The following is an 11601-nucleotide window of genomic DNA, read 5'->3' as shown; positions in this document are numbered from 1 at the left end:
GCAGCTGCAAAGATCGGTGCAGATGGCCCTGAAGAGGGAAATCCGCCAACGAAGGAGGAGGAAGGGGTGGCCCTGCGGTGTCCAAGGAGGACGAGGAGCCAGAGGGAAGGAGCTGGCGGCAGCGTCTGGGAGTTGGCGGCAGACAGGAGACGACGGGACTGGAGCGCGGTGAAAGAAAGTCACCGCTGAGGACCCGCTGGAGCCAAGTGCACTTGGGGTGTGGTAGGGCAGCAAGAGCCCATAAGGAGAAGTCAGATCGAGGCGGGGGTGCTGCGGGGACTGCGGATGCCCAAGCCCATTTAGAAGTATAGATCCTAAGGACTGAGGGTCTGGAGCCAGATCCATAACTATAGAGGCTCGACCCCCTGAGTATAGGGGAAAGGGGCAAAGGAAGGCAGTAGCGGGGCAAGAGGAGCCCCATGCCACTTCCTCAGTGCCAGCTCCAGAAGGTGGCGTAAGGCCGGGGTGCAGGGGTGGTTGGAGCCCCGTGTTTGACCGTTGGGTGGACCTCGGCAAAGAGAACCTGTCAGACGACTCCCCCACCATTGGCGAGCCATCAAGACATGGCAGGCAAGAGCAGGGCGGTGACAAGGTGAAAGAACACCCGTTTTGCCCTCAGGAGTGAGCAAAGCCTGGCGGGTACATAGTCCAACAGTAGGTATCTTTCTTCTCAACTCAGTGTGTAAAGAGATCTTTTGCTTTAGCTATCCAAGATGTGTTGCTTGGGGTCATGTTGAAAGGTGGTCACAAGTTCGCAGAGCGGTTTCATGCTGAATGGGATCGTGGCTGGAAATAAAGGTAAATGACTGGTTACTCTAGGGATGATTCAGAAGACAAGTGAGCCATATGAGCTAAGCCTAACCTGTAACGTTCTGCTCTACATTAGAATTAGGTAGTGACAGCCTATACACACCTAACTGTCCACAGTGCAAATCATATCTACTGACATTTTTTGTAACTGTTCACAGTGGAAGAAACGCACATTCTGGGCCTCCGTGACAGAAGATTTCAAACTACTCTACAGGTGACTTATTGCCCTACCTTAGGGACACTTCAGTGGTAGAACACAAAAGATTGTCACACAGTCCTACTGCACTGCTGAAAAGAGAAAACATTCCCTGAGATCCTTTTAAATTTTAGTTTGCATTAGTTTCTTAGTGAATTGTTGAAATAAGCTCTGTGCCCAGTGGAAGAAGTGACCCTCTCACCTCAGCTTGGAGGGAGTTGTTACTTCCTGCTACGTATGCATATACCTGCTGCCTTTAACTACAATTAGGATGACCATAATAATTTGAAGGAAATCCAGGATGGGGTGGGATGCTAAGGAGCGTCTGCATGCATGCACACAGCCCCAACCCTGCCACTCACAGGAGCGGGGCCCGGCAGGGCACTTACAAATAGACAGAGCCCTGACCCTGTGACTCCCTAGGCACATCCCTCCCCTGACCCCAACTCTACCACCCCAGGGACTCTGCTCACAGCCCAGCAGGGTCTGGACTAGGATCAGCCTATTGGCAGGGTTCCCTGGAGAAAACTGAAGCAAAAGTCCCAGGTGGATGCAAATCCACTTGCATGTGTGCAGCTCCAGATTCAGGAGCTGTATATGTGGGGCAATCCAGGGCTTGTGCTTCGATTTTTTTTTTCCCCAATGGCCAGCATGCTGAGACAGTCTCTGAAATCCAGGACTGTCCTGGCCAATCCAGGATATTTGGCCGTCCTAACTGTAACCCAAGTAGTTGCATGCGAGAAAGGGCTGAAAGCAAAGGAGAACAGCAGGTCATAACTAGCCAGTGATAAACTGTTTGATTTTAGTTTTGTTGAGGGGGAAAGAAAGAAAGGGATTAACATGTCTGATGTCAGAATATTAATCTGAAGAACAGTCCATCAAAGATAATGATGGAAAGAGATCTTTTTGCTTGGGGTCAGTGAGAGAGACTTAGCCAACCACTCAAACAAGGTGCTCTAATGAACAAAAGTGCTCAGGCAGGGGATCTTGCCTCTTCACAACCTCTAATTTTCTTTCAACATTAACTGACCCAGTCTGTTCAGCTCGTTTTGCAGTGAGGCCCCTTCTTTGTAACAAGAGGTAATGAATGAGTTAAAGTGCCTTTGAGTCGAGTAGTCCATGGAATGACTCCTACTTGTGTAGAAGCATTCTAGCTAGCTTTATCTTAGCTAGCTTTAGTAACAACGCAAGGAAGATGCAGCAGCACCAGCTTTGATGAAGATTGCACAAGGCAAGGTACCTGAGCAGCTGGAGCCTATATGTTGCAGCATCTTTGCTGTGAGTAGGCAAATGAGCCTCAGTTAGCACAGGTGGGTCCATATTAGCAGTCAGCAATGTTTTGGAGCCTCCAGCCAAAACAACTCGGCTCACTCAGTGGCAGGCTGATATCCTGACTTAGTTGCTGCTTTTCTCTGCCACTGTTTCTCCTTGGCCCTAGCCCACTGCAAAATGGGTGCTGCTTCTAGTTCTTTGCTGCCTGGCTATGACATGGGCAAAGCCCCTTGCTCCCAGAATGTTGTTAAACTTCCCACTGCTGGAACACTAATTAAGCCACCCCCCACAGCTCCACAGGCCAGATGCAACCCATGGACCATATTGCCAGCCCTTATCACACCCTCTACATTTGAGTATGAGACACGTTGTTAGTTACACAACTGCTGAACACAAGCTCAGGCTGAAAACCTCTCACAACCACTTTCCAGTGTTGGCATAGCCATGTAGCAGGTATAAGACCCTCCTGGCATTGTATTCTACCACAGCAGACTGGAGCAACTTGACTTTAATGACTTCACCACCTACTGTTGTACATGGAGGCCAGCTCTCCTTTACTGAGTGTGTGTATGCTCAAGGGCTAAGTATAGACTGTCAAAAACCTGAGGCTTATTCAAGTCAGTCTTTGCAGGTTAGTCTAAACTAAATAGATTGAACTGATAAGCAAGTGAACAGACATTCACTTTTCATTACAGAAATGCAACCACATGCCTGCAGTGGCCCAGGCCAGAAGCCAGGGCATGCTAGAGCACCCCTCCCTGTTTGGCTGGAGTAGACAGCTTGGGCCCAATCTAGCCTGTATTTTGGGCCAAAGCATCCTGGGATGCTAGGGAACTGTGAATTAACTTTGAACCTGGACAGGATCTGGGACAGAAGTTCAACAAACAGATTCAACCTAAATCGGTTAATTCTGATCCATCCAGATGTAGCTTAAACTAGTTTTGTCCATTTTGAAAGCAGTTTTTGTGTACTGGATTTCTGTTGTGTTACAGACTTAAATCAGTTTCTGATCACTTGTAATGGTTTATGTGTAATTTCTGTCCCTACCCAAACAGTACAACTGCACAATTTTTTCAGCCTTCCAGCAGAGGGCAGCAAAAGGCCATAATTTGTCTCCTTTGTGAAAACAAACTTCTAGTTGGTACCTAACTAGCTGGGTGGTTCTTAACCATTTTAAAACTCAAACCATCCCTTGTTAGATTCAGAAAATGCCAGTTTTCACTTGATGCTTGACTACAGAAAAAATATATAGCAATTTTTCTGTTGCGAAGAATTCAGAAAGACCACAACAGACCAAAACAGTTTTGGCGCTCTGGATTCCTATTTTAAATCTCTGGGGTTCTCTCACAAATCATATGTAGGTTTTTGCATACCTAACAGCCCAGGCTGAGCATCATTGACCTATTTAGTGATAGTGGTATTGCTCCCTTTGACCTCAGGAATTTATATATATCTGCTGCCCTGAGGCAAAGAATAATCACCCAGAACAAATAGAACCCTGCAGTTGCAAAGCTCTGTTTTAAGAGGCAGTGCCATGGTGGGTTGCTTTTTGTCCTGGATGAAGCAGTGTGTGGGTGCACAGAAATCTGGCATTGAATTCTGTGGGATGAAATGTGCCTGCGTGAATGCATGTCTTCCTGGCCTCGGGTGAACAGCAGCCTGTGGACAGGTAGAGTTCTGGTCTCACGCTGACCAGAGTCAGAGCCATGTGCCTTTCTATATGAAGACCTCAAGCCAAATTCCAGTTTTCCTCCACTTTGGATATTTTTAGGGACAAAAGGGATACGTCCTCCCCTTTCCGTAGTTGCTCCCTTGTAGGTTATCTGCTGATATCCTTCCATGTGTCTTAACAGATCCTTCCATAAGCATTTGTCAATTTGACTTCCTTAAAAGCATTGAGACTTTGTTTAAAAAATAGCAATTTGCTTTTTTTTCTCTTGCCAGAGACTTAAACTGAACATAGTGTCTTTGGCACCTTCACCCTCTGTTCCTTAGTTCCTGCTCAGCAGATCAACAGCATCCCTCCTTGGCAGGGATCATGCCTTGTTACAAGCATGAATGAGAAAGCTAGTAAGCCTGCATGTCTTGCAAGGATCCAGTACTGAAAGAAGAGGGTTGGAAGACTTTCTCAGATGGTATAGCTGTTTTTAGTTTGAGATGGAATTCTTCTTCAGCAGTCAGTATCCATTGTGTCACAGGTGATATCCTTCCTCCCTTATTCCCACTCCCTGGTGAGGTTTTCAGCTCAGTCAGTGTAACTCTGCTATCAAGGCATGCCCATGACTCCTCCCTGTCTATGGGCAGTCAGCGTTGCATGTAGCATACATTCTGGAAGGAAGCCGCTGCTATCCTTACAATGTTATAGAAGTGGGAGAGGTCTTCCTCCATAGACACTGACATGGTTATTCTGAGCTGAGGGACTATTCTGTATTTCACAAGCTAATGGCATGAATCAGGAAGCCTCAAACTTTGAACACTGGTCATTTGACCTGTGTGTGTGTTTGTGTGTGTGTGTGCGCTTGCTCATATGTATGAGAGAGAAACAAGTATCATAAGAAAAATGTAACCTATTCATCATTGTGTGATTTTTAGCAGTCTGGCATTGAAACTGGTTTTACACACTGAGGGTATCCACTGCCTTCAAAAGTACAATGGCAGCTAACCAAACGTCTCCTTTTTTGGTTCTTTCTCAACACCAGAGGTTGCAGGGGCAGACAGGTACATCTGGACAGTATACTGTCCTTGCCTAGTATGCCCATCATCCCTCAGAAAATAAAGAGGTATAAGTTGTGCTTAGAAGGCCAAAGCGTTTTGTTGTCCTTTGTAATGCATTTTTGTCTTAAGCTATCAGCTCACGTGCCTTTGCTGCTTTCAGCTGAGGATATGACTACTTCCATTTGGGAGGGCAAGAATGCCAGTGGTCTTTTGCTCTAAAAAACATTTTTGCTACAATCTTCCCTTCCCAGCTATGCAAGTTTTCCTGCCTCAGGCAAATGATTGAGATAACTCTAACAAGATTTCTGAAATTCTTAGATTTGACCTCAGTCACTTTGGTTTAATGTATAAATATGGGTGTGTTGGCTTATCTTTTCCTGAGTCTGGCAAGGATAAGGGGGCAACCTTGCCTTCAGTAACATTGAACATGAAGGTTTTGTGGTAAATCTGTGCAATATTGCCACAGCTGAAAGCAGCAAATACACTTGAGCTGTCAGCCCCCAGGGGCTTTCCAGAGGTGAGAACACATTATGAAGGGCAACAAATACTTTAGCCTTCAAAACACACTCTATGCTGCTTCTATTTTGTGAGGAGTTGGGGATGACTAGGCATACTGGCCAAGAATGGTGCTGGGTCCAGGACCCGGTGCTGCTCCTAGTTGGGTCCCAGTGATTGGGTAGGGGGCAATGGTGTCCTGGACCCTGGGGTTACTCCCGGCTGGGTCCCTAAGCTCAGCTGAGCATCAGGATCTGTCATGGGGCAGCCTTGACATGTCACACATCCCACTGACGGCAAGCTGCAAACTTGTTATATGTTATACGTGGAATATCTTTGGCTGCAGACAGATGTCACCCTTGGACGGCTGTCCATTAAAATTTTTCTGGCACACACAACCCAAATGAACAGATGTCCTTGCTACTTGCCGCATCACAAATGCCCAAACTTGTGAGTGCGACAGTTACTAGTGTGACAATGAATACCTTGTGCCATCTTCTTGTGGAGGACATCTCTTTGCTTATGGCATGAGATGGCAGGTAGCTTGGGGCTGTCCATGATCTTCAGCCATCCTGGGCAGGCAGTCTCGCAGTTCCAGGGGCCTGGTTCTGCAGAACAACAGCCCACAGGGTTTCTTGCTCCACATCTGTGGACATGTGCCCTGAATCAGAGCCAGGCACCCAGAGCCATTGTCTCACAGAATCAGGGCCCTGAAGCCCCAGGATTGACAGGGGCCCAATCCAGGGCACATCCGTGCATAGCTGATCCCACCACAAAGAAGATGTTAGTTTGAGGTGTGTTTGCTATATTATCATGCCATAAATTGGCTTTCATATGTGGCCAGTTGCTATTTATGGTGTGATTAACATCTTAATCATGTCCTAAATGTAACATAGGCCAGGACCCTAAGTAACTTGTCTAATGCCCGGTTGGCTATAACACAGATGTTTTTTGCTCTTACCAATGATTGCTTTTGTCCAAACTATACAGCCAGCCTTAAGATGTGGTGTGTTGTATAATGAAACACCAGTGGGTTGTAATGGGCATCCTAAACTTGAACACCACTAGTGCTCCCATGAATTTGTTTGCACCTGTTTTATTTTACACTTTATCAACTTTGTCATAGATACACACAAGTTTTAGATCTGCTTCCATTTTAGAATGGCTCCCCTACATTTAGAGTCTAGAGTGGACTTGTGGGTCCCATTCTCCAAAATGGGAGACTTGTCCCAGTGTAGAATGACAGATGTAGACAAATATCCACTCCAGTGATCCATCACATATTTATTAGAACCAGTGCAAAGGGTTTTAGGACCAGAACTTTAGTCATATGCAGGACCAGAACTTTAGTTATACGCACTAGGGCTATGCAAGGCTTTGGACAGAGCCTTGGATCCGGAGAATCTTTGGGATCTGAAGCAGCACATCTGGATCAAAGCATTGGCCTCATTAGGCTTCTCGAAGCGTTTCAGAGTTGCCTCGGAGATCCGGCCATAGGGCATAATGGGGAAACAGTAAAATATTTATAACTTTGTTGGTTTATGTCTGATTTGGATGCAATTTTCAGGAGTGGTAGACTCTGCAGTGAGCATAAAGCCTGCCAAATTTCAAGAAGATTGGTGTAGGGGCTTGGGGGAAACTACCCCTCAAGCTGTGGACAAGCAAAACTCATGCCATGGGTGACTCTGTGTGTGTTAAGGTGCAGCGGGGTGACAGCTGCAGGGATGGTGGCCCCTGCTGTGGCCACAATGCCTGACAACTGTCGAGGAGATCAGTGGAGGGGAGTTCTGGGGCCCTGCACCCCTAGCTGCTGACAGACAAAACTCGTGCCATGAGTGGTTGTGGGATTGACTGTGTCTTGGGGCGTGGGAGACACTACTGCATGCCTGGCTGCTAAGCTATCATTACCTGTTACCAATCAATCATGATTCACACAGGGACCAGCTCAATACAGAGGACCTAGCTAATGTAGCCAGTTAATTGCCATCAATTAGCACCTAGAAAACCAGGCTAAGGAGAGCAAAGAAGACAGTCAACTGCCCCAAGACCCACAGCACAAGTTTTGTCTGTCAGCAGCTAGGGCTGTAGGGCCCCAGAATCCCCCTGCACTGATCTGCTCAACAGCTGGCAGGCTTCATGGCCTCAGCAGGGGCCACCATCCCTGCAGCTGTCACCCTGCTGCACCTTAACACACACAGTGGCACCCATGGCATGAGTTTTGCTTGTCCACAGCTGGAGGTGCAGTTCCCCCCAAACCCCAGCACCGATCTTGAAACTTGGCAGGCTTTGTGGTCTCAGTAAGAGCTACCAGCCCTGCAGTTTTGACCCCCCTGTGGTGTAACACATAGATGTGACAGGAGTTTGCTTTCAAGAATTTGGGGTACAGTTCCCCCAAACCCCCTGCACAGATCTTGAAACTTGGCGGGTTTCATGCTCTCAGCAGCAGCTACCATCCCTGCAAGTTTCATCCAAATTGGACAAAAACCGACAAAGTTATATTTCATTGATTCCCCATTATACCCTATGGCCAGATCTCCAAGGCAGCTCTGAAGCCTTGGAGCTAGTTTGGCCGGATCAAGGCAGAAACCCAGTCTAGAGCTCCAGATCGGATCGCTGCCATCCAAAGCAGCTGGATCCAAAGCCAGATCAGATTGCTACTGACTTGCACAGGCCTAATGTGCACACTGACTTTAAAGGGAATTTTTCATAGGCACAGTGCAAATATTGGAGTGGATCAGTAGCACCAGTATGGTTAAACATGGGACTAACTTACTGTTTAGCAAAAGTTTTCCTACTGCTGTGAAATCTACATGCTTTCTTGGATTGTCTTAAAAATTGCTCTGCCGCATAGGAGTATGGGATATGTTTAGTGCTCCAAATTTGAGCGATTTGAGGTATTAACTTATTCTTCTATGAGTTGCTGTGGGAACTTTAATGACCAGAAGCAATAAGGACCTTGTTCTTATTCTTCAATCAGATAGCATCTCCCTGGGCACTGATTTGCATCCAACCAGAGTACTGGCAAGTTGAGTCTTCCTGCTTAGACACTGTCACTAGAAGCACTAGGTTGGACGTCTGCTTGTCTTAGGTGTTCTGGTCAGCCCACACGCAGGCCAGCACAGAGTGGTTGCAGGCCTTTTTGGTGTTTTACTCTGGGGTTTTTATGAGACAATATTTCTTCCAGAGGTCACAAACCTTGTTTCATAGAAACAGCACAGGAAAAGATGGCTGGTTTTTGGAAGGAAGACAGGAGGGGAGGCCATTTACAGGAAAAGCAATAGTTTTCTCAGCACCAGGGGGGAGAGAAAGAGAGAGTTGCAAAAGAGAGTTTAGCTTTGCTGTTTAAATATTAGGGTCTGTGCTTATATTGCTTTGAGCCTTGATGTAATGAACCCCCAAGATGAAAGACATTTTACCCATTCTGCCTGAGACATTGTCTGATCTTTCCCACAGTACCTAGAGTAGAATGAAGATGGAGACTCCATGTAAAAGCAGGAGCATTGCTTGCTTCCAGCCTCAACTGAAGTGTAATGAATTGGCCAGTCTCAGCATACTCCAGAGCAAGAGAAATCTTTGCCATAAAGCTACTGTGCAGATAATAACCAAGCATGGAAAGAACACGAAGGCACTACTCCCACCTCCACTCCTTGCCTCCCCACCCAAAAAAGTCTTGACCTAAGCTCCCACTCCCCATTTCGTAGACATCTCTTACCCATGGAGAAGGTGGTCCTCCCAAGGTCAGGGTGGAGGTCACTTACAGGGCAGGGAGGGCAAGGTCAGGCCTGAAGCTGTCCCATAGAGGGAGAGGGCCCGGGAGATTCCAAAGCCATTAATCTCCTTCCAGCTTGCACCAGCTATTCACCTCTCCAAATTTTAAGTGGAAGAAAATATAGCCAAGCTCTTCAGGCCCTTGTGTGGAGCCTCTCAGATCTGCATTCTTGTTCTCAAGCAGTCAGTCACTGAAGCAGAATAGCCAATATATCACTTGCCATGTCTTTATTTTGGGCTGAAGTTGGATCAATGTATCTGAAAGCTACAGTAACCAGGAAATGATTCTCTGATGCCTTACAATGGGGCTGCTTTGGCCACTAAGAAACCATTTGTCATTTCCTCCTGGCTGCATTTTAGTTGAACAGCACTTATTTGTTTACATCACTCATTCTTAAGCAGGGAGAACGTCTATCTCCCTGGAGGAGATGGGACCCAACACAATTCCAAAATAACAAATCACATTGTGCATTAACAAAGCCTGCAGAACTTGTGCCAAATGTAGAATGGGGGGTTGCATCAGTGTTCCATATGTTCTGGATGCAGCCTGTAAGACAAGAGCTCTTGACAAGGATTTGCCAAGCCAAATTCCCATCCTGGTGTAAAGCACTGTAACCCCATTGAACGTCAGTACTGCTTTATGCCCACAGGCAATCTGGGCCACGTCAGTTTGTCTCCTGTGTGTGATGTGTCTCTCGCTCCCTCGGTACTTGTGACTTGGGTGCCCTGACAAGCAGTCAGTAGAAGACAATTAAATTAGATGTAATGATTTAGCCAAGAATGAAAAGAACAAAAAAGGCTTACCTCTGTACAATGCCTAGTACAATACAGTCCTGGTTTGTAAGTGGGATTCCTCTAAGCAAGTGCAATACAAAATAATAATTAGTCATAAGAAGCAAGAATATCTGACTACTGTACCGGCTTATTCCTCCATAGAATGAATGATCCTTTATCATTAGAAAGGATAAGGGAACTTTTGAAGAAAATCTGGCTCCAGAGACTATTTAGATTGAAGTGCCTGGGTGTATGGAGCCAGGCTGCTTAGCTAACACAGATTGCCATAGCGACTTTGAATGGAGCAATGCCAGTTTATATCAGCCAGGGACCTAGCCTCGAATCTTCTGCTGTTCAGAAGAGATGTTACAGAAGTCAGATATTCCAGGGCTAGGATTCTGCACAGGATTTTTGAAGTGTGCATTGTACCTATTGGAACCAGCATATTGATCTTTACTTATGTATATAACACCACAGAGGTACCAAGAACTCATAACTTATTTTGCTATTCAGTTCAAATCAGCAAAGACAGAAGGCCTGTTATATAATTGTAGTGACTTTTTTGTTCCCTTGAGATCTTGTTAAGAGTGGGGTGTTGATTCATGTGTCTTAGGTTGCAATATTGTACCTCAATGCAATGCTATTCAATATGCCAGTGTCACAAATAAACAAGGAGCAGCCTTCTGTCTAAAAGATAAACCACCATCATCACATCAACAGGTTGCACTGGTACAATGTTGTGCTGGCCCAAAATAAAATTGGGAACATTTCCAAGGTTCTCAAATGCCTGGATGCAAGGATGCAGGTTGAGCTCTGAATATGGGTTGTGAGCACTGTCAAAACTGGATATCTGCACTCAGCGCTTAGGTTGTGCTCCACCTGTACATGAAACTCTTTGACATTCTGGTTGCTCTGCAGTTGCGCACTAGTAAGGATGAAATGTATGTTTACAGAGGCACATAGAACTAGGGGCCTGATGAGATTTGAAGCTGGAGTAATACAGTGGTGACTCAGGCCCAAGACATTTGTAATCATCACTACCTTCAGACCATGATACCCGTCACCCTATAGTCACTATTTATGTTACTGGCCTCAAACATTACTATTAGTGTCCATTGTTTAAACTGTGCAGTGCTTCCAAACCCTGGTCTTGAGCCAGGACCCCACATAGGCAGAACAAAAGGAGGATCCTTTCCCCAAAGAACTTATAAGCCAAGTATAAGGAAGGGAAAAACAGATGGATTCAGACAGATAGGGGAGGACAAGAGAGAGCAACCCAATCTAGTTGGCATGACAGACCATGGTCACAGCACACCAGCAGCTGAACTCTTGTCTAACTTTTTGTAGATGTCATGGCTAAGAGGAGCTTCCAGGAAGGCTTTGAAGTTTAATAATGAGATGGCTTTGCAGAGATTTAGAGAGCTTTTCCCAAGTGTGAGGGACAAAATGGGAGAAGGCACCATGGCACTTACTGGAAAATGCAGCAAATGAACAGTGGAGTCTACATTGCTGCTGATGTTTTGATAGTGAGTAAGAGGCTGAGGACAGGCTGGGAAAGGGCTTGAAAACAA

This window comes from Crocodylus porosus, unplaced genomic scaffold (assembly GCF_001723895.1).
Source record: "Crocodylus porosus isolate Cpor-Errol unplaced genomic scaffold, CroPor_comp1, whole genome shotgun sequence".
NCBI lineage: Eukaryota > Metazoa > Chordata > Crocodylia > Crocodylidae > Crocodylus > Crocodylus porosus.
Note: the sequence above shows the minus strand (reverse complement) of the source record.